The 23,116-nt window shown below is 31.6% G+C and overlaps 1 protein-coding gene across 1 annotated transcript in view; it reads left to right on the top strand.

Annotated features, from left to right (window-relative positions):
* Positions 1 to 23,116, top strand: part of LOC148275977 (semaphorin-1A-like) — a 246,224-nt gene that overhangs the window by 67,438 nt on the left and 155,670 nt on the right. The gene's annotated exons all lie outside the window — the stretch shown is intronic.

Here is a 23,116-nt window from a genome sequence, read left to right as displayed (position 1 = left end):
ACGTGACCCTTTGAAGTAATACGTTGAGCTAAATTTGCATAATGTTAAAATTACCTCAACATGCTTATTTATTTCCACACTTCGATTTTTGATTAAATTAATATCGAATTATTAACATTGCCAATTAAAAACGTCATTTTTGTTCTGTTCATTACCCAACAATTTAATTTCGCGTCATCATACAATTATCATGTATGTTCGGTATTTTCGCAAATCGGGAATAGCTTTGAAAACATATTGAATATTTCGAGCGGATTTTTACGATTCTATTATACTATATGACCATCAATGTATAAAAAAACAGTTTTTATTTATAATTTTCGGATTTAAAACGACCACATAGGTACATAGCGGCTCGCAGTTAGCGTCACGTCATTCACGTCACACGTTATGCCCTCCGAGTGCGCTTCTTACAACCATTGCGTGCAAGTATGGTGCGTAACATTAAATGTGCCGTTTGTCCCATGTGGCACAAAATATCTCAGTTTGAGGTTATTCAAAATACACATACTTCAAACCTATTTAGAAAATTTATCGGACCTCGCACGGAAAAAAAAAATACCGTTACAATTTTAATATTTTGCTGATTTGAAACAAATAACATAAAATAGTCCCTAATACTCGTACGTATACTCGTAAGTATAATTTTTTTTTTTTTTTAATTTTTATTTATTAATAACAAATTAAAATACAATATTACAACTAAATACAATTTTTTACATTAATCAAATACATATATTTTCATTAACGTTTCCCATTACGTAAAATAAATAAACAATTCTTGTGTACATAATGAGGAGTGACGTCTAACAAACGATTATTTTATTTTAATCAATAATACTTTTAGAATAACTTAAATAAATTATAAAAAAGATATTAACGATGTTTTCAATAAGTGTTACATAAAGAAGAATTATAGATGTAATTTTTTATTTCTTTCTTAAATATATTGTATTCCTGACTGTACTTTTTATTATCTTTGTTCATTTCATTAAAGAAAAATATTCTACTAATATATAGTTATTATTTAAAACTTTGTTTTCACAAATCAGTTCTTCGAAAAGTGGCTTTCTTTATATTTGTTTTTCTTTCACAATCGTTTACAAGTGACATCTATGTTATCTTATCGTTTAAACCATATTTGCACTGATAGAAGTAAAACTGAAAATATTTACACGGTTTAATTTAAGTTTTATCGTAAATGATAGCGTTATCACCACGTACGCACCTTATTTTTTCTTCAAGCAATATAAATACAACAGAACGGTAACAAGTGTATAATATGAAGGACTTGTCTAGTCACTTAGCCCAGTTTGGCAGTCTATTTGTCTACCACAGTTATGAAATAATACGATTCTTATCATTTCGTGATTCACCAATTTATTTGAAGAACATAAAAACTGAGAGTTAGATCAATAAACGCCTGTTTGTGTTAACAGAGCGTGCAGATTGTATATTTAATAAAAATACATCGTTTTTTTGCTTTATCTTTGATCTAGATTTTAATATTCTGAGCAAAAAACCGTGCAGTTTTATTTGTCAGCCATTTTTCAAATAATAATATTTTATTGTTGACATTGACAATCACAAATTTTTATTGTAAATCTTCAAATACTTCATATTATTTAAAAACTAAACTGTAATATTTTTCAACAATGTTAGAGTATGTCCAAATGCTTGCAGACTGGCTGAATTTCCTCCCTAGGGATGGAGATGGAAGAGTTGAGGAAATGTGGATGTTCAAACATGGGCAGAATGGTGAATGTTACAGTGTGTAAAGTGGCCACTTAAACCAGCCAATGATAGGTCAAAGGCCTGAAAATGTCTAGACTTCCATATTCCCTTCTCAAAAATGTTTTCCCTTACTGTTGGAATAAATTTTAATGTAATATTTTTAATAATTGCCATTAAATACCTGAAAACCTATTTTTTATTATTTTTTATTGTCAGATTTTGTTGAAATTGATGTTCGTACCAGACAGTTTGTTTTATACTGACTTTTACATACTTTGGGCAAATAATAACTGACTTCCGACTTATTTGTATTAAATTTCAATTCTGCATGTCAGAAAATAATGTTTTTAAAAAATATTATTGATTAATATTGTTACATAAAATGATACATGTTTTTTTTTCTATTACAATCTACTTCTATTTATTTAGTTAATGTTGTAACTGTAACTTTCAAAAAAAGGTACTAGCTCTTGTGCTTGGAAAGTGACTAACACTTACATTTAGTAATTTAAAGTTATACATATAATAAAATAAATAAAACAACTTTGTTTTTTACCACTAATTTTATTTTTTTTAATTTTTCCACCGACCGATTTCAAAGCAAAAAGCTTCTTCGTCAAGGTTTACGTAGCTAATGAGTCCTTTCCTATTTTATTTTTATCATGTTTACTAAATACTACACGTGGAGCCAATAAATCAAGTCTTTTTTTCCTAATATGGTAATTTGATATGATTATTTTCAAAGCTAGACAGGTGTGGACTAAAAGAAATATTGTTTATTTGGTTGTTAATTATTTTTATATTATTATAAATCACTTTTTTAATTTCTAAGATTTCCAAGTTGTCTAATTCCAACATTTTATTTTCAACGTGAAGTACTTTTAATCCAGTGTTTTTATTGAAGTTATAGTTATTATGAGATGGTTTGCGAATTCAGAAAAAATGTTTTTATATAAGCATTTCGAATATACATGAGCAAAAAAACAAATACCAAAGAAAAACAGAAGATAATAAATAATACAGTAACACTAATTCAAATGGAATGCGGTTTCTCTTCTTGTTTAGTTTCCTTTTTTTATTTTTATGATTTTTATACTGATATTTATTTAATATTTTTTATTATCTACAGCTTCTATTATTTTTAAACCAATTATACTTCTGAAAACAGTTCTATATTTTATTTCTTTAAATTGATTTTTTTAAAATTAAGTTGTTTATATACTCATCTTTTTTTTATACCAACTTTACTTCTTAACACTGTTCTATCTTTTATTGCTTTATCTTGTATTTTTTAAATTGTATGTGTTCATGTTTTATATAACTTCCATGTTTGTAAAAAGCCTTATGGGCATGAAAAATTAATAAAAAATTAAATTTAATTAAATTGTGAAACCACAAACACGATAATATTTGCCCTATACGGTTTTTTTTTCGTTTTGTTTTTCTGAAGGTGGGGATTTTATACTTTATTTATCCTTTGCTACGAAGTGGTTCTTTAATTAAAAACATATCCAGGGAAATAAATTGTGTCTCCCATCCGATAATCTCGCCACGAGATCTGCAGTGTTGCTATTTTTTTACCTTACGGGTGGCTTTTCCGTAAGCGCGGAGCTGTGTCATTACAGGGCAACACTTACAGGGAATAATGAAAAACGAAGAAATTAAGCTCGGAAGATATCTTCGTCTGCCACACAAAATTCACCTTTATGCTTAGCGGAAACATATTTTTTACGCATCCTACATACTTTTTACGAGTTTCAAGGGTCTGCTTAGTACGCCCATTGTTATCTCACTAAAACAATGTTTTAATTAATACTATTATTGTTTCAGTATATATTTTTACTGGATGGAGTTTTCCTACTGACATTTCTTGGTGGAACTGCATTTAAAAAAAATATTTGCGTTCTTATGATTTACACAAATATTTCATTTTGAGGGCCATTTTCAACGAGTTGTAAATAACTCACTATTAGAAAATGGGAATCAAGCTGGGGTAGAGTGGGATTCGAACCACGGATCATTGGTCGTAAGTCTGAGACACGAGCCACAGGACCACAACCCGATTCATTTTAATTATAATAATAAAAATACGTCCGTAGTTTTATTACACTTTCATTTATAATTTTTATCGGTGACTGGGTTACGTCGTGACCGACTAGTGAGAGACTAAACAAATGTCTATGTTATAATATACCAGTGCGAGCGGGGGTTGTAAATCATGAGTTTATATAATGATGGGAAGAAAACAGCTTAAAGTAAAATAACTTAAGTATAAAGTAATAACAATTGTATAAATTTATGTTTTGTTTGCATGTTTATTATAAAAACAGATGTAAAATGTATAATTTTATGAAGTATAATAAAAGAATATTTGAATTATATGTACCTATTGAAATTTTATTGAAACTATAACAAGGGCCGCTGGTTGGTAGTTCCTTCGACAGCCATGTCCCCGGGCCCGAGGGTAATTAAGTGATTTTCTGAAAGCAAAATTCCCGGCAGTTAATTCTTATCGAGTAGTGTCATTGTTCGTATTTTAATGGATACAATAATGTAGGATGAACGTGTGTTACCTGATCGTTGTTTATAACTAAGAAGTTTGTTTAGTGTCCCACCAGTCTGACGATGCCGGTCACGATGAAACCTGGTCACTGGTAAAAATTATATATAAAAGTGGAATAAAACCATATACTAGTACGTATTTTTTATTATTAAAACTCATTTTCACATTTAAAATTTGGGTTAGTACCAAACAACGTTTCTGGCTATACATATTTTCATTGTTTTTTTCGTTAGTTTTGCTCAGATTTATGTCGACGGCAAAATAGCTAAATCTACAGTGGTGCCTCACACAACGAACTTAATTCGTTCCAGGAGCAAGTTCGTTATGCGAAAAGTTCGTTATGTGAAACGCGTTTTCCCATAACAATACATGTTAAAAAAAATAATTCGTTCCGTAGCATAAAATATGGTAAGATGACATAAAAAAAAGATAAATTTTTTGTTATTATTTTTATTTAGATACATCTAAAAACATAATGAAAAAAACACATTTTTTAATTTTAAGAAATAATCGAATCTTGCACATCTTCATCCATTTTCCGCTTTTTGGCCGATGGTGCAGTGAAAAACCTGTCCAAAGTCGTTTGTTTCTCTCTTTTCTTCAACATCTGCCGGAAATAACGGACAAGAGTATCGGAGTACAGGTCGTTGATCCTGTTTGCTTCAGCGGAATCCGGATAGTGGGCATTGGTAAACTCCTGAACTGCTTTCCATTTGACCAGGATGTTCTTGATGTCAGCAGTTGGAATTGGTTGATTGTTTGATTGTTGCTCCTCGTTATCAGATGACGCTTCCCTTTGAGCATTGTCCTGTTGTTGGGCCAGAAGTGTTTGGAGCTCTTCAGTTGTCAGCTCTTCTTTGTGTTCCTCAATAAGCTCCTCTACATCCTCTTCAACGATTGCTGCGACACGTGCGTAAGTTAAGCGTACTGCTCAGTGACTAACGACTGCCTGCGCGGAAGGATGCAATAAATCGGCAGTGATCGTGTGAAGTGGGCGACTTCGTTGTGTGAAGCGAAGTTCGTTGTGTGAAGCGAAGTTCGTTGTATGAATCGTGAAATGAACGAAAAGGAAGTTCGTTGTGTGCAGCGTTCGCTGTGCGAGGCGTTCGTTATGCGAGGCACCACTGTATGTTGCGCCATAAAGTGGATTCTGCAGAAGCGTCAATGAAAGAGTTTTAAAATGAAATATGAACACAATGACATAATCCAAAGAAATCTATCACATAAGACATGTAGTAGATAAAGTAATTGTATTTTTTGTTAATAAATCGTAATTAGTATTATTAATGATTTTTTATTTTTAATTAACTCTAAAACAATGAAGGTAAGACACGTGTTATTTAAATATGTTAGGTCTATGTAGAATAAACTACAAAAATACATTTTAATCCATGTACATTACATGGTTTATGTTAACCTAAACAACAATTCACAAAAATAAATCCATTGATTTTATGAACTTTGGTCGTATAAGAGGATTTTTAAAGTAAACGTCAAAAATTTAAGTCCGATATCCATAGGTATTGGCTCATACGACGCAGCTCAAAATGTTGAGAATAGTGGTACATATAACTCAATTTCGGCAACAGTAGCACATCAGTCTTTTTACTGTCGATATAATATCGGTTAAATGGTCGATGATCGCCAAGAAGAACGAGGCGTGTCAGATAAACCAATAGCTTGAGTATGGCCGTGTCAAAAGCAGACACAATCCAAATTAATGCACAATTGATAAGGTATATGTTGTTCGGGACAGACGCGTGTGGCGTTTCACCCTCTCTGCCTACCCCACGAGGAAATAGCGTGATAGTAGTACTGCCCTTCATATGAAGAGTGCATTATCTCAGGTAGACATGTTTCTGAGAAAAACGCGGTGAAAGAAAATAATGTTTTTTTTAATGTAGTTTCAAAATGTCATTACTCTATGCCATGTATCAAAAGAAAGGAGAAAATTGAGAGATAAATTAAGTTTTCATATTGATATTTAAATTTAATAGGTAAATTCAACTTAAATTAAACTTAATTAAAGATAATTGAACGTAGTTACGCTGAAAGCAGAATGGAAAAGTGAAACTGAGGTAATAGCACCTTTGAGAAAAGAGTGAATAATCAAATCCACACAACAGTTGGAATATTTTTGACTTTGACAAATGATAAACAATGAAAGCATTAGTTCATTTATATTGCAAACAAGAATCCTGTTATGCATTTGACCAGTTATAATGATTTTTAAAGTAGGTACCGTAAGACTTTTTTAGTGCTGAAGGTGTTTTCTGCAAATTGAGAAATGCCGTTTTTGTGATCGACACCATTTTCAGAAGGTGATTTATACCGTTTTTTGTATGAACGCGGTCTGGCTGTTTTTAGCAGAACATAGAATTGACCTTACTGCACCCGATAACATCAGTATTTCACTTTTTTTAAATTGTGGACTGGCTGCTTTCTGCATAACTACATTCAATTATAAACTGAAAATCTGATTACTACACTTTTCCTTCTGGATTTCATGGTTCCTGAAGGAATAATGATACATGAGTAAGACTAAAATAAAGATCTTTTCTTTGTGATTCCGCATCCGCAAAAACTGCACTCTTCGTAGGGACGACAGAGTAGTAGTTTAGTCAAAACTATGCTATTAACTTTTTGTGGACATCATTCTTTTAAAAAGTTAAAAGTTATCACATAACATTAAAATCGTATAATCTGCTGCATGTGTGTATTTATCCGGTGGCGTTATGTATTTATCCCAGGATAAGTAATTTGTAGTATTGTCAAATTATTCAGAGTTTTTTCAACCTTCCACGCCTAGCACATACATTATGAAGGTAAATATGGTCATTCAGGTACAATGCACACCCAAGTCTGTGTTTACTTTATACGTACTATTTGTTCACGTGTATGGACGGCCATGGTAGTCGCTTGTTCTCATGTATATTCATGGTGTCCTTGTTTGCCTCTATGGTTTTATTAGTTATCTAACGATTTTTTGTTGTTCCAGGTATGTTGACTGACAAACTCTGGTATATGATGAACCCTTACATTATCAACTCGTGCGGTAAGAAAACATTGTTTTTTTTTAAATGTTACAACTGTTTTATTTATTCTAAACATGCTTTTAATCTCGACGAAATGTTAAAAAAAGAAACAAAATGTACTTTCGGAGTACGTCAAATCGTCATCATGTTTGTATTTATCATGGTTCGTAACATATGAACGCTTAAAAATAATCCAATATCCGTAGAGGAGGTCTTCGTATATCAAAAAACAATGTTTCTTTGTATGTAATACTATATATTTATATGTACACTAATACACAGGTGCCTATTAATTCCTTCCTGTGATACTGAAAAGAGCTTTGGATATAACCCACTGTGAGAAATAAAGGGCCGCATCTCCAAAAAAGTTCAAAAATGGAGTTGTGTAGAGAAAATAAAACCGTTTTAGTTCTATATGGAATTATTTGCATCTTGGAAGCAATAGTCTCCTAAAGAGTTGTGCTCATATGGTAATTTTATATCTGAAAAATTAAACTACATGGCATTATCTGGCCTTTTTGATACAAAAACTTTTTGTATGTGGAACAAAAATGTCTGTGCTAGACCGCCGCATTTGCAGTGGTGAGTCAGTTGTGACCGTGTTGTTTGTATTGACATTTTATTCATTTTTTAAATATTTATTTACGATACGGCTTTAAGGAGAATTCTAATTATTTATTAGAATAGATATTTCAAATATTATAATAAATACACAAACATAAACTGTTTTCAACAATGTTGATTGTGTTGATTATGTCCAAATGCTTGCAGACTGGCTGGATTTCCTCCCTAGGGAGTTATTCATATTTAAATTTATTTCAACAGAGAGGGAAAACATTTTTGAGAAGGGAATATGGAAGTCTAGGCTTATGACCTTTTATTGGCTGGTTTAAGTGGCCACTTTACACACTGTGTAACATTCACCATTCTGCCCATGTTTGAACATCCACATTTCCTCAACTCTTCCATCTGTTGACTTTTGTGAAGTAAAGGGGAAGAATGGTGAATGTTACACAGTGTGTAAAGTGGCCACTTAAACCAGCCAATGACAGGTCATAAGCCCTGTAAATGCCTAGACTTCCATATTCCCTTCTCAAAAAATTTCCCCTCTCTGTTGAAATAAATTTAAATATAAACTGTTTTTGTTATTAAAATATTTCCACCTTAAATTTTAAAACAATGATGAAAAGGTGCATTTTTTTTCATTTATTAAAACTATGAAGATGTATGCAAATTTCTTGTAGATTTGGTATTCATTAAAAAATGGTATGGCCACAACGGCAAAAAACGTAAAAAAACATATTTTTCTGAAAAAGTAATATCTTTAACCAAAGCAAAGAACTTTTAATTATCCTAGTAATTCACGATTTTCAGTTATCTATAGCAAATATTTGAATTGTGTTCATTTCAAATATTCAATTTCATATTACTCAAAATAACATTGTAAAGTATTTTAACTAGTTATGAAAAAATACAAGTTATTGTTTACGTCAACCAAGACATGTATTGATGTTATTATGTACAAAATTCAATTAAAACAGAACATTGACATTCTTCTAAACTACTCTTTACTTAATAAACGTATTGCAGAAAAAAAAATATTTTGTGATTACACCCTTATCATACTACCTGTTATTTACAAAAACTAATTTTTATTTATTTTGCATAACACTTTTGTTATATATGAATACGTAACTTGACACAACCTGTGTCGAGGTATTCATAACAATGATTTATTGTGTCACATTGTTCATTATTTCATTCAATGATTCGCATTTCGCGAGATATTTTCAATACAAATGAAATTATTTTATAAGAAAAAACAATTAGTCTACATAATTGATACACGAGGTAATGCTTCTGAAATCCCATACCCAAAGTTAACAATCATGTCTGAATATATTTACGGTTATATTTTATATTATCTTGTGATATTTTAAGTTTCCACCAAAACAGCGGTAAGCGTGAAAATTGGGAATACAGTTAAAATATACCCACGTAAAACACTACGAACCTTACTTATAAACCTGGTATAATGTTACGCCTAGGCATAGTGTTAGAAAAATGATGGGAATGACATTCTAATTCTACCACTCTAATGAGGATGGTATTCCCATCCGTATTCTACTACTATGCCTAGGCGTAACTTTATACCAAGTTTATTGGAAAGGCCCTACATTTAGTATTTCCCGCGAATTTACAATGTGGACGTTCCTTTGTTCTTATGTGCCTTAAAATTTCATTACTTTTTTAAATTCATAAAATATCCAAAGTGGAAGCATGACAGTTGTTATTTATGAGTTTCCAATGAACCATTACATTTCAAACTTTTTTTAAACATGTCATTAGTACTTCTAATATCGCAAGCTAATTTATTTCTATTATAGCTTTGAAGTTACATTTTCCATTGGGTAATAACAAACATAGTATACATCAGTATATGGCCCATTTCTATTTATTTAATGGAAGGCAAACGCACTAATTAGTACATCAAGCCGGCCAATCTCGCCTTGATTTATTTTTGCAAGTTTTTTGAGAGTAGCCACTAAAGAAATAAAAATAATATGAAAAATAAATATATATTTGAAGCTCTAACTTTGTAATAATATATTACATGATTCAAATAAAAACACTTTGCATAAAACCATTTATTATTTATTAAATTACCGTCCGGTTCGTGAGCAACATATGCTCCTTTATCGAGGTATAATAATTGAGAATTAAATGTAAATCCTTTTTTATAGTTTTAACAATACATTTTAATATATTTAACAAATGCAAATTATGGAATTTAAACCCCTTTTGCCCCTCACTCCTAACTTCCACAAGCACAGAATATTACTTGACGTGATTTGGTTTATTTCCTTCATAATGTATTAGACTAAAAGCATTGTTAAAATTATGAAAAGGGGATTTATATTCAATGCATTTATTTATTTACTTTTTAACAGTTTAATACACATTTTTTGAGACATAAGTCCCAACTCTGGGGGACCAAAAGGCCTGTGTTCAGTTGGGACGAGTAATTAAATTACACAGACATATCACCACAAACAAATTAAAAAAAATGAATAGCTGGCACATCAATAGCAAACTCAATAGGTAAACAGCAAACTCGAACGTTTGGTTAACATTTAATAAAAAAGAGAGAAAAAAACAAAAAAAACGTGGTTATATGTATATTCGGAAAATCATCAAGGAGTTTCACACTCAAATTCCTTTCAGTTCAATTCTCAATTATACCTCGATAAAGCACGTGTTACTCCGAAACCGGTCGGTAATAATGGTTCAAAACAAAGTGTATTTATTTAATTAAATATTAAGACTGGCACCGTGGCGCAGTTGATTAGACAGCAAACTGTAAAACTGGCGTCGCGGGTTCGATTCCCGCCAGTTGCAAGAAAGAAATCTAAGAAAGATTTATTTCTCGATTGTTCTGGGTGTTGTGGAATATTTTTTATAACTTCATTCCACATCCAATATTTTCCACCTGCTGACAAGCCTCTAGAATAGAGGCTTATCGGGTTATTCCTTTCATTTGTATTTTTTTTAATCAATCCACCCTCATTTTACCGTGTCGTGTGGATTTGTAATGACCGGTGTGAAATCGAGCTATCAATATGTTATGTGTTCTCGCAGGAACTCTGGCATGGCCAACGATTCCATAAATCATTTTTAACTTAGCTGAATTGATTTCAACACATAATTTAGATCATAAATAACAAGGGCATTAATTATTTGCCGAACGCGTAGAACCAAGAAAGAATCGTTTGAAAACATGCTTTTTCATCAGGTTAATTTGCAGTGTTTATGCAAAGAACCGTGGGAATGTATTCGCCTCGCTCGAGATCCCGAGAAGCTTAAATGTATTTTTTTAATATGTGTGTAATGAACTTGTTTGTCTTACTTGCGTGTGATTTTTCGCTTATTCGTGTAAATTAAATATTTATTTGTGCCTTGAATTACTTTCAACAATATATTTTATGAAACTTTATATTAAATGTAATAATTACTGAGAAAATAATAGATTATAAGTATTCACGTAGTGTTCGATTAGATATTGTAATTATTAATTTTTAATAAATTTACCGACAGTCCATTTCAAACGTATATAATCTTTGGCATATACATAGACATGCCCTATAGAGAAAAATATTTTTTAAAGTGTTGACACGAAAACGTACCCATAGTTACTAAGTAATGTTGTTTTTAATTTTTTTATACCAGGGCTGCATTCAACGAGCATGCATATGCTACCAAAAATTGAATGGTACTCATTTTTGGTAGATCCCAATCAGTTTTTTTCCTTAAATTCCTTATAATTTTGACCTATTTTTTGTCATTAAATCGAAAAGATAATATTAACTCACGTTTATAATATTTTCTAATGAAAAGTTTCACAATCATTTTTACAATGTTTATCCGAAAGGTTTTTTTTACACATTTTCATGATACAAGTAGGAAATTTGGTTCGATTCTATAAACGCCTAGCTGGCGGTCGAAAAACGACTAAATACGCGTTCGGCATCACTGAGCGTTTGAGCAAGAATTTGTGTCATTATTTTTGAGGGCTCGGGGCATGTATATGTATTAATTTGTCAATCTATATATTAGACAGTTACATAAAACTAGAAACTAAACAATAAAATAAAAACTAAAACAAATAAATATAACGGACATATTGGGGATCGTGGTTGAATTATAGGTGTTAAGAATTTATTGAATATTGTTATAATTCAGATCCTGATTTTCGTTAACATGTTTGATCATTCTGGGTAGAGTGGCCTGGAAACCATAATTAGTCATATGATGACCAAGGAACAGTATTCCATTATTTTTTAGTCTACGTTAAACATAAATATCGATATTTATTACAGAACACTCACATGGTGAAAAGAAGGCTCATGAACAAACAAATATGGAAAAGTGTGTCATCAGGTGTTCAGACATTTATTAGCGCTATTTTTTTTTTTTAAATAAGAGAACCGAAGACATAAGAACAAATTATGTATATCCGTACTTATTTAAAACTCCAAAAAACCTCAAAACATGCTAAACCATTCCGAAATTCAATTGATCAATTCCCAACTCTCTGGCTTGCATTTTTATAGATTTTTCTTCGTCAAACTGGAATGAAATTGCGTGCGTAGCGCCGCATACAGAAATGTAATATTTCTTCCTAAGTTACCTTAGCGAATGCTTTCCTAACAATATGTTTGGCCAATCCCACAATTAGCCAAATCGGCGTTCATGCAAATCGTATTTTTACAACACGATATTATAAACCATTTAATAAATGACTATAAGCATACCAGCTTAATTCATACCAATCAACGAATCAAAGCGTAATGCAATACCCATTATGTAAAACTATTTCTAGATCACAGTTATAATTATTTCTATAAAATGCTTACGAAATATTTTTTCATAATTTAGAGTTATCAACACATGTTATTTTCTTATTGTTTTAAGTGGGTACTTGTGTAATGTGTGTATACACGGACATATACTTACAGACATCCGAAAAACCAAAAATAAGTCATTATTTTTTTAAAATTTATCTAACAGAGAGGGAAAACATTTTTGAGAAGGGAATATGGAAGTCTAGGAATTTACAGGCTTATGACCTGTCATTGGCTGATTTAAGTGGCCACTTTACACACTGTGTAACATTCACCATGATGCCCATGTTTGAACATCTACGTCCACATTTTCTCAACTCTTCCATCTGTTGACTTTTGTGAAGTAAAAAGCTGAAACCTTTATCACGTGGGTGAGATTCATCCGGCTGAACCAAATCACCTACTAGGCAACGCTTGAAAATAATTTTCGAAGTTTTATACTTCTTCTTTTACCAGGTAGTTAATTCAACAATGTTTAAGTATGTCCAAATGCTTGCAAACTGGCTGGATTTCCTCCCTAGGGAGTAATTCATATTTAAATTTATTTCAACAAAGAGGGAAAACATTTTTGAAAAGGAAATATGGAAGTCTAGATATTTACAGGGCTTATAACCTGTCATTGGCTGGAATGTTACACAGTGTGTAAAGTGGCCACTTAAACCAGCCAATAAAAGGTCATAAGCCCTGCAAATGTCTAGACTTCCATATTCCTTTCTCAAAAATGTTTTCCCTCTCTGTTGAAATACATTTAAATATGAATAACTCCCTAGGGAAGAAATCCAGCCAGTCTGCAAGCATTTGGACATACTCAAACATTGTGCATTTAAAAACTATTCAATTTATGTAACGTCAATTGAATAATTTTATGTTCCATTTTCTTATCCTCGTTATTAACTACTGTGTTGTTTTACTAAACGCAAAAAGTTGCAAAACTAGAAGCCATTTTTATTGATTCTTACTCGAGAATTTTTGAAGGGAAGAATAATAATAATAAAAATCTGCTGAAAAAATGCTATGTGGACTTTTTGCACTTAAAAAATATATCAGAGTTGTGTAAAAGTTTTTTTAGTAAAAAAAATCATTTACAATGTTGGAAAAAAAATACCGGGACGCTAGAGGTTATAACCGCATACGGGGTGCATTATGGCATTAACATCAAATTTATCTATAATCTTTTACAATTCGTCAAGACTGCCATAATCCGAAATGTTGCGGTCAACCATATTTATTAAGTGTAAAAAAATAAACAATTAAAGTTATCTTTTATTGAATAATTTTTATTTTCAGTAAATTGTTTCATATTGATTTGTGGTCAAAATTGCGAATGTTAAAATCTCCAAAGTCGTTTTTCTCAGTTTGACGCATTTAGACTTGGGGCACTATTGACGGGGATGTGATATGTTTACCTTTAGATTTCCTTTTGCAGCTCTATTGGACGTCACGTTGGTTCATTTTGTTGCTGAATAATAAATTGCTACGCCTGTCACATAAATTTAACCCCGGTAAAGTGATTGCGAGTGGATGTGCGAATGCAATTTATACCAAAAACATTGACATATTGTATTTTGCTGTGTAAATACGCAAACTACCAACCATTGTTTTGTGATGACATTTAATCGTTTGGTTATTTGCTTTGCAGACTAATTTATGATCCGGATGTGTTTGCAAAAAAATCTACACAATTTTTGCGCATTGGTGTTGTAGATGCTGTTCTATATGTTCTTTAACATGTAATTTGAGCAACCTTTAACAATTGACGCGTTGTCTGGAACTCTAATCTATACTCGGTCGAAACGAAATGCCGCTTATTCAACTCTAGTATAATGCCAGTATTTCTATATGGGTGCGAATCTTGGCACCTTACCAAAGCTCAGAACGCCAAACTTTTGAGTTTTGAGAGTAAATGCTTAAGGAGAATATTAAGGTGGTTCGATTTTACAACTTACATTGAAGTTCAAGAGCGGACGCAACAGCCTCCTATAACTAATGTCTTGAGGATGCGGCGGCGGACCTGGCTTGGGCTCGTGCTGTGCAAGCCTCGGGAGAACCTAAAAGTTGCCTATTCTTTAAACCTTCGGGCTCACACCGTCCTGAAAGGCCGTCGATGACGATCTTTCGACATTATTCGGCGGACCTAAGGGGCGCAGCGCTGTATTGGCGTAGGAGGAGGCGAGAGTGCTGGCTGGCGATAGGGTCTCCTGGAGGTAACTGGTGATGTCAACATGCTTCACTTAGTATGCTTTATCGGGCTTAAGGGCTCGTCCACAGTGGGGGCCTAGGGCGGCGGCGACAGCGGGCGCGTTAATTTCAAACATACGAAAACGTATGAAAAACGCCACAACGCACGAGGCCTGTGGCGGGCGCGACAAATTGATGTTCGAGGCTAAAAACTCTAAAATAAACTCTTTGAGAAAAAAATTCGAACGATTAAAATGTCGCAACAGATGCTCGATTTTGTTTATTTTTATAGTAATTCAACAAAAACTTTTGGGCAAAGCTCTAGAAGTTAATGTTATAGTATTATTGAATTATTTATTTCACAATATGCAATGGTGCCTTGTTGCTATATAAACCATTTTACTTTTAAATAAAACTGTTTTTTCGTTTTTATGATGGACACAATTCAATTAGTAGGTAATACGGGCAGGTTATTTTGTCGATTCTTTCGCTTAGCAGTTATTTACAAACTTGAACAAACTCTTCCTCAACTACTTATAAAATAACAGTAATAAAAGAACGCTGTTGTTAACTTATGTTAGTATATATTAGTATTTAATCACTTTCTGACTTTTTATGTCTACCGGTTTCGAAACGCACCCGTCTATTCGTCAGGACACTCACTACACTAATATGCAACTAATAAAATACACTTTCACCTTTACCATCACAACATTATTTTTGGTACGTGTACTTTACCATCACCTCAGTATGCATATTATTTACGAAAAAAAATAATTCGTGCAGAGTTAAAAAGGATACAAACACCACCATGTCCGAAAATGCACTAAAATTTTGGTTAATAATATTTACCAATATGTTGCAAAATGTGTGTGGTTGGGGGTTAGGGAAGGGGAGGGGCTAAGAGGTTGAACGTTACATAATTGGTTAATTTATAAATCAAAAAGTGCTCTATATTGAAAAGATGTTTGATTATTTACTAGGGGAATGATCTTTTTTAAATGTGAAACTTTATTTTTAACCATTTTGTTTTCTACTAACCGGTTTCAAAGCTACAGAAGCACCCTTATCAAGGTATAATTTACAAATGAATCTTATCCATGATAAAAAGACTTGACTTATTAGCTCCATATGTTTTAGACACTGGTAAAAATAAAATAGGATAAGATTTATTAGTAAATTATACCTTGATAAATAAGATTGTTTGAAACCGGTCGGTTAAGTTGTCAAAAACAAGGTTGTATTATTATTATTATTGTTATGAATAACCACAAAGTGAGTGCCTCGTGGTGTAATAGTCAGCGCGTTTGCCTACCATGCAAGAGGTCTCGGTTTCGATTCTCGACATGGTTGATATGAAATATTTATAGAAAAGGGTGTTTTTACAGTAGAATATTTCATAGTCCCTGGACTAGTGCCTGAAGCGTAAGACTGGTCATGTTACGTTCATTTACAAAAATAATCAAGATACGCTGCAATTGGTATGTCAATGCAGTGCCCTATGCACCATTAGGAGCGTAAAGGTAATGATGATGATGAGTGCTTCAAATATAAATTTTATACTTATTAAATATTCATACTTGAATGTAAATTCTTGTTAGTTGATCTTAAAACTGTGTTTTTTACCATGTGATTTTATTGTTTTCAATGATGATTAAACTTTCTTACATTTATCCTCTTTACACGCTACTAAAATGGCGTTTACTTTTATAATACCGATGTTCTTATTTATATGAATTGAAAATAAAACCTTAATAATTTATTACCGTCGATCATTTAATTCTCTCATCACAGCGCTCCTAAGTTGGAGTTCGTAACGAACTGAACGCCTACATCTGTAATCATACACTGGCAGATGACGATTTATCAAATAAAAACTAAACAAATATAATATAATCTTTTCGTATCTATTCATATTGTGTCCGAAGAGATTGCATGCAAATGCAATGCCTACTCGATTAATTACACTTCCTATCTTGTAGGGTCACACGGGGTACATTTGTCTTTTTTGAAACATGATGTAGACATTTTGCATGTCAATAAAAATGGTTTAGACAATTGAGAACGATTAAAAATTAGTAAAGCCATAATCAAAGACTTCAAATAATAAATAATTAATTAAATTTAATGTTTATAAATTTGTATAAACCACTTTAATTTTGAGTTATACTTCGACCGGTTTTGAGGTTACTGCCTCATCGTCAGAAATTAAGTTTTTGTATTAGTTTCATTTTTTCACATTTTTGTTAGCTTTATTTTAAACATTTAAATTGGTGAAATTTCTTTGTGAAAGTTCATTGCATTTTTTTTTAAATGCCAGTGAAATTAAAAGCACCATAATGACATACTTAACAAAAATTTTGTTGTATTAAAAAAAATCTTGTAATAACAACAACATTGACAAACCCACAAATCGTAGTATTCGATATTAAAAATAATGATTTCACAAAAATACATAAAAAATTGCTTAAACTGGTTTTACATAATCCCCCCTCCACACATACCTACTTAAACTTCACAATACAAATATAGTTTTTTTTAAACCGGATCCGTCTGACGATATTGCGGAAGCCATGAAACAGGTTATTGGTGTTTCAAAAAATATATTAATGTGCCAACCTGTCATTTAATAAAAATTGTATTTTTTTTATTTTTTATTTAAATCTTAAAATAGGGCACACATATCATACATATTGTTATGTGTGTTCTAATAATAACATTGCAAATATATTTAATTTATAAATTGTTTATCACATATGTCTTGACCATTATTTTAAATTTTGATATGTTTTTTTCTTCATAAATATTTTTTTCCATTTCGTAATACTTTTTAATTGCTTTAAATAAAATTGAATTTTGTGACTTTGCCTTTTTCCTAAATGGAAGTCTAATTTTGTTCTTTTTTGATCAATTTTTTTCCAAAATTCTGTTTTTTTATAAGAGTTTATAATTTTATGAACAAATATCATTGTATTGTAAAATATTCTTTGTTTATATGTTAATAATTTCATTTCATTTACCATCGACTTTACCCTCGTATATCTGTTTTTTTTCAAAATGATTATTTTATTAATTATATTTGTTTGTAAAAGGCAATCATTGCTTGACCCCACTTGCTAATATGAATACAATGGATTGTTGCGAATATTGTATTGACAAACGAGTCAGGCACTATCATATTTTGTGTAATATGAACATTTGGGTTTCTACCGCAGTAAACATTCTTAATCTATTTATCATTGAACAATATATTAATATTCATGAAGGTGTTATTAATCTATTATTTACATTTTGTCTTGATTCTTTTATCCGTGTATGTAATTCATAAACACTATTTTGATTATGTCAAAATGTTTGTTGACAAGTTCTGGATCTTATTTCTTTTTCACAGCTTCCTCTAGGGAGACATTTACTGGGCTTAATTTTTTCATCCCGAAAAAGTATTAACTAGCAGTTTGTTATGAAATTCTTAGACGTTTATTTATTTAAACAATTTACATATGTATATATATATATATATATTTTTTTACATTTTTAATAGATAATTTTCCGCCCAACTAGACAAAAGCCTGTTCTTAGGGTAACAAATCGTAGATTTGCTGGTTACAAAATTGAAGGAACATATAGATATGCAAAGAAAAAAAATTATACTAAACATCAAAATATTTTTAAAATACATATATATATATATATAATTCAAGCCGTAAACCTGTAGTTAGTCCTAAACCGTTATGTAGTTCATTAGTTTAAGTTCTTTAAAATAAAGACTAATAACATAAAATAATGTACAAATAAAATAATAACATAGACACTAACGAAAAACTCATTAAACGTGTCAGTGTACTATACAAATCCTCTTGACATGTACGAGTATCATATATCATATATCATATATGCAGTACATTATTTATACGGCTCACTAATCCATATAACGCACAATTGCATTAGGCCGTATATTGTTTGATATACTGCCCCTTCATTCCATTAAAAGGGTTTAATTCACCCCTTTAATCTGCATGTTTAATAAAACTAGACATTGCTTTTAGAATAAAACTGTTTTCATGTAATACATGCATATGTATATGCTTTGATTTCCACAAATAATTGTTTATAAGATTTGCTTGTATATCGTCGCCGATCAGTCAAAAAACACTAACCCAAAAAACGTCATTTTGGGAAATCGCAATTTGTAAGTTTGGAGACCAAGAAAAAATCTGTTCTTTCTGTTTTTGGGGTTTTATGTACACAACATAATTCATTCGTGTATTTATAATAAATTTCATTGCTTTGAAAGAAAAAAATTTCTTCAGATACATAAAAAAATGTTTGGAAGGTTGAATGATGAATGCAAGTTATAAGAGTTAGTGAAAGGATACACATAGGTATGTATTAGAAATAATTATTATAATGTTGTGGTTAAAAATGAATTTTAATTTAAAGAAAAGTTTTTTAACATGTTTTTTTTATGTTTTAATGTATAAATATATATATATCACATAGTAAATAACAAATAATTCGGATTTATACAATTTTTATCTAACTTAGTTACCTTGGTAACGTTTGCCTCTTGAAAAACATAATTTCACGCTTCGATGGCATATTTAACTCAAAATTGACCGTTTTATAGTTAGTGACTTTTGCCTGAACGGCGACAATATATTGAAATTCAATTGAAAATATCAAAACATACTAATACATAATTACAATTGATTAATTACTTTGATTGTAGTTACAACTTACAACATATAAATCCACTGATAATTATGTTGGTATATGGTTAGTGGAATCTTTACATTTGTTATAATTATTTTTACACCATACAATTTAGCGTGTTGTCCAGGTGTTTATTAAAATTTATGTTTACTTATTATTTGTTTGTAAAAAGTATTTTTATATGAATAAATAAATTTTGAAAAATTTGCAAATTTCTTTCATAAATAAATAGAATAAAAAAGATAGAAAAAGTGTTGGCACAACCTTTCATCCGTAAGTAATGTTTTTACCTTTGTCAATATTTGTTTAAAATACCTATGTTCATGTTATTTTTTTTTTTGTTACCACTGTTACCAGTACTTATTAGTCGTGAGCTGTCTCTTGTCTTTGTCCTTCTCAGCTATTCGGGCGTAAATTAAAAGATTCATGGAAGGGAGCGACATACTGAATAGAACTCACAGTAGACCGATATAAACAGTCCGTGCTTTTTACTGTACTACGTGTTTTGCTAGCCAAAGCCGATGTTATATGACGTGATAACTCTTGCACCCCCCGCTGGCCATTCTCTCTCCTTTGGGGACGACTTTTTAGCTCGGATTTGTATGGAGTGTCATCTGTATATGTTATATCTCAATGTTTTAACGAATAATTTTCCAAGCCAAACGTTTGACATTTAAATAACATTTTGTTGGTACCATGACTTAAATAGTTGATAATATATGGATTAAATGTTGACCATCGAGAAATATACCTTCACATTAAAATCGAAGACTAAGGAGCTATTAGAAATTAAACAATGAAACATATTTTTTTTTATTGAGTGAAAAAAATTTAAACATACGCGGGAATGAAATAGAAAAGCTTTTTGAAAAGAAAATATGGATGTTAAGGCATTATAAGGGCTTTTGACCTGTTAAAAGATAGTTTAAGTAATCTTACTTTTTTATGTAACATTCTCCATTTACCCATATTTGAACATTCAGTCTCTTATCTGTGGATTATAATTACATACGTAAAAGTGCTGAAACATCGTTTGTGAAATCCCACTTTTTTTTCACAAATTTTAACCGATCTTGTCAATTTTTCGGTTACTTTGTTTTATATTTTTTTTAAATATCCCATACGGTAGAATCTCAAAATTTAGGCATGCTTAAAATTTTGGTGAAATTAAACTTTTTACGAAATTAAATCACATATTTTACCTTCGCACGTAACTCAAGGACAACTTCCTGCATTTGTTTTTGAAAGGATTACATTATCTGTATATATAGTCACAATGACTCAATATAACTAGCAGTGAAATCATTTTTATGATCCAACTCACTAAAATAGCTGTCAAAGGTGTCAGCAAATAGTTGCACAACAGAGAAATACAACACCCATATAATCTGAGTAACCGTAAATTATATCTACATTAACCAAGAATTATGTTGCGACTCAAAAAACAACGCGTGTCTTACCTACCTACAAAGCATTAAAAACACTATCAAAATCAGTTATTTTTACACGTAATAAAATAAATTGTTTGTTTTATGAACTAGTTCTTTGTTATCTTTCTTTCTTCTTCTTCTTCAGCCTTATTTTCTCCACCGCTGGATAAAGGCCTATTCCAAACGTCTCCATTCCTTCCTATCACCCGCTTTCATCATCCATGTTTTACTGGCAATAGAGGCGATGTCATCGACCCATCTTTCTGTGGCCTTCCAATACTTCTTTGGTTTGCCGATGGTCTCCACTTTGTTATTCTGGGTGTCCACTTGCGATCATTTTGCCTCGCCAAGTGTCCTGCCCAATGCCATTTCGATCCATGATATCCACGACTCCGGTTCGGCGCCTTATTTCTTCATTTCTTACTCTCTTGTCTCTTAGACATACACCGAGCATCTGTCTTCCCATGGATCGTTGTGTGCATTATTTCTGGCTCTTTTTTTGTGTTACAGACATGGTTTCTAGTCCGTATGTTGTCACCGGTAATATGCACGATTCATATACTTGTCTTTTTAAGCATATAGGGACTTCTTTATTTTCAAAAATATATTTTAGTTTGCCGAAAGCAGCCCAACTTAGCCCTATTCTTCTTGGTAACTCCAATGTCTGGTTATTTTTACAAAGTTAGACTTTGTGTCCTAGATTATATGTATTCATCAACCACTTCGATTTTATTATTGTTAATGAAAATGTCTCTCCCTGTTGGACTCATAATCTTTGAAGCCTTATGTAGTTTCATAATCATTTCGCCTAGTTCATCCATGTCCTTACTTATGACCACTATGTCATCTGACTCAAGAACATGCTCTAAGGCTAACGTAAAGAGCTTGGGCGATCTTGTGTTTCCTTGTTTGACACCGTTCTTTGTTTTAATTAAATAAATATAAAATAACTTTTTTTTAGCCACCTATTCTTTGTTTTTTCTGCCGACCGATTATCAATTTTTCTAAACAATTATCTCATTCCCTTCCATCACACATAAAACCTTCATTCTACACATCTAATTATCTAGGAACATTGTTAAAAAATCACAAAGATAAAGTCCCTAAATATAATTTATCTGGCATATACCAATTAAATTGTAATTATTGCGTTCAATCTACATTAGAAAAACTAAAATAAACTTTCATATTAGATTAAAATGACACTTATGGTGCCTAAATAATAATATTTTTTCTTTATTCGCATGCCATCTGCTAGAAAACAATCACAACCCCAATGCGTTTTTTTTAAACCACCTAATTTGTGTGTGTTTTTTTTATACATATTATATTCGCCAATACTCGGTGTTATAGCTTAATAAAGTCAGGGTGAAACCTCCTTCGGGGGTTTGACCGGCGCCGATTGCCAAATGCATAATGCCTACATGTGACTGGCGTCGCGACGCCTTTTATAGAAATATACTGAAATGACGTCTGTGGTTGGTAAATACAAGCTATTTTTAAACCAGCATTGACCTGCGATAGCAATTTGGACAAGTCAAGTAACATTCGAATAATGTTTTCACAGCATGCCTGAATAAAATTGGGTGATATTTGCTTTCCATTAAGGAAATCGGGGGCTAATCACTCTTCCACTAGGTCATTCCTGAATATTTTATAATTTCAAACTATATTTTTGATATTTCCGTTTATTTTCTTACGACACATTGTTTACGAAAAGCGGACTGTAGCGAAAAATCTCATTTCATTTAGTTTTGTAAAAGGTCGGATATATTTGGAGAAAGGAAAGGAGCACGGAAATGGACTTACCTTTGATGCTATGAGGATTTTCTTCTATTTTGGGCACTGGATGATAAAAGTTCAGTATGAATTATGATAATACACGACTTACTCTAATAACTTTCAAACGACGCGCGACGATTCCAAAAAAAATAATGTAATGTTGGCCTCGTGGTGTTTATCGGCAGCACGCTTGCCTACCATGCAAGAGGTCCCGCGTTCGATTCCCGACATGGTTGATATGAAATATTTATTTGAAAGGGTGTTTTCGCACTAAAATAT

Source organism: Micrasema longulum, unplaced genomic scaffold (assembly GCF_059751315.1).
Source record: "Micrasema longulum isolate JH-2025_06_02 unplaced genomic scaffold, ASM5975131v1 h1tg001307l, whole genome shotgun sequence".
Taxonomy (NCBI): domain Eukaryota; kingdom Metazoa; phylum Arthropoda; class Insecta; order Trichoptera; family Brachycentridae; genus Micrasema; species Micrasema longulum.
This window is presented reverse-complemented; position numbering and strand designations above follow the sequence as displayed.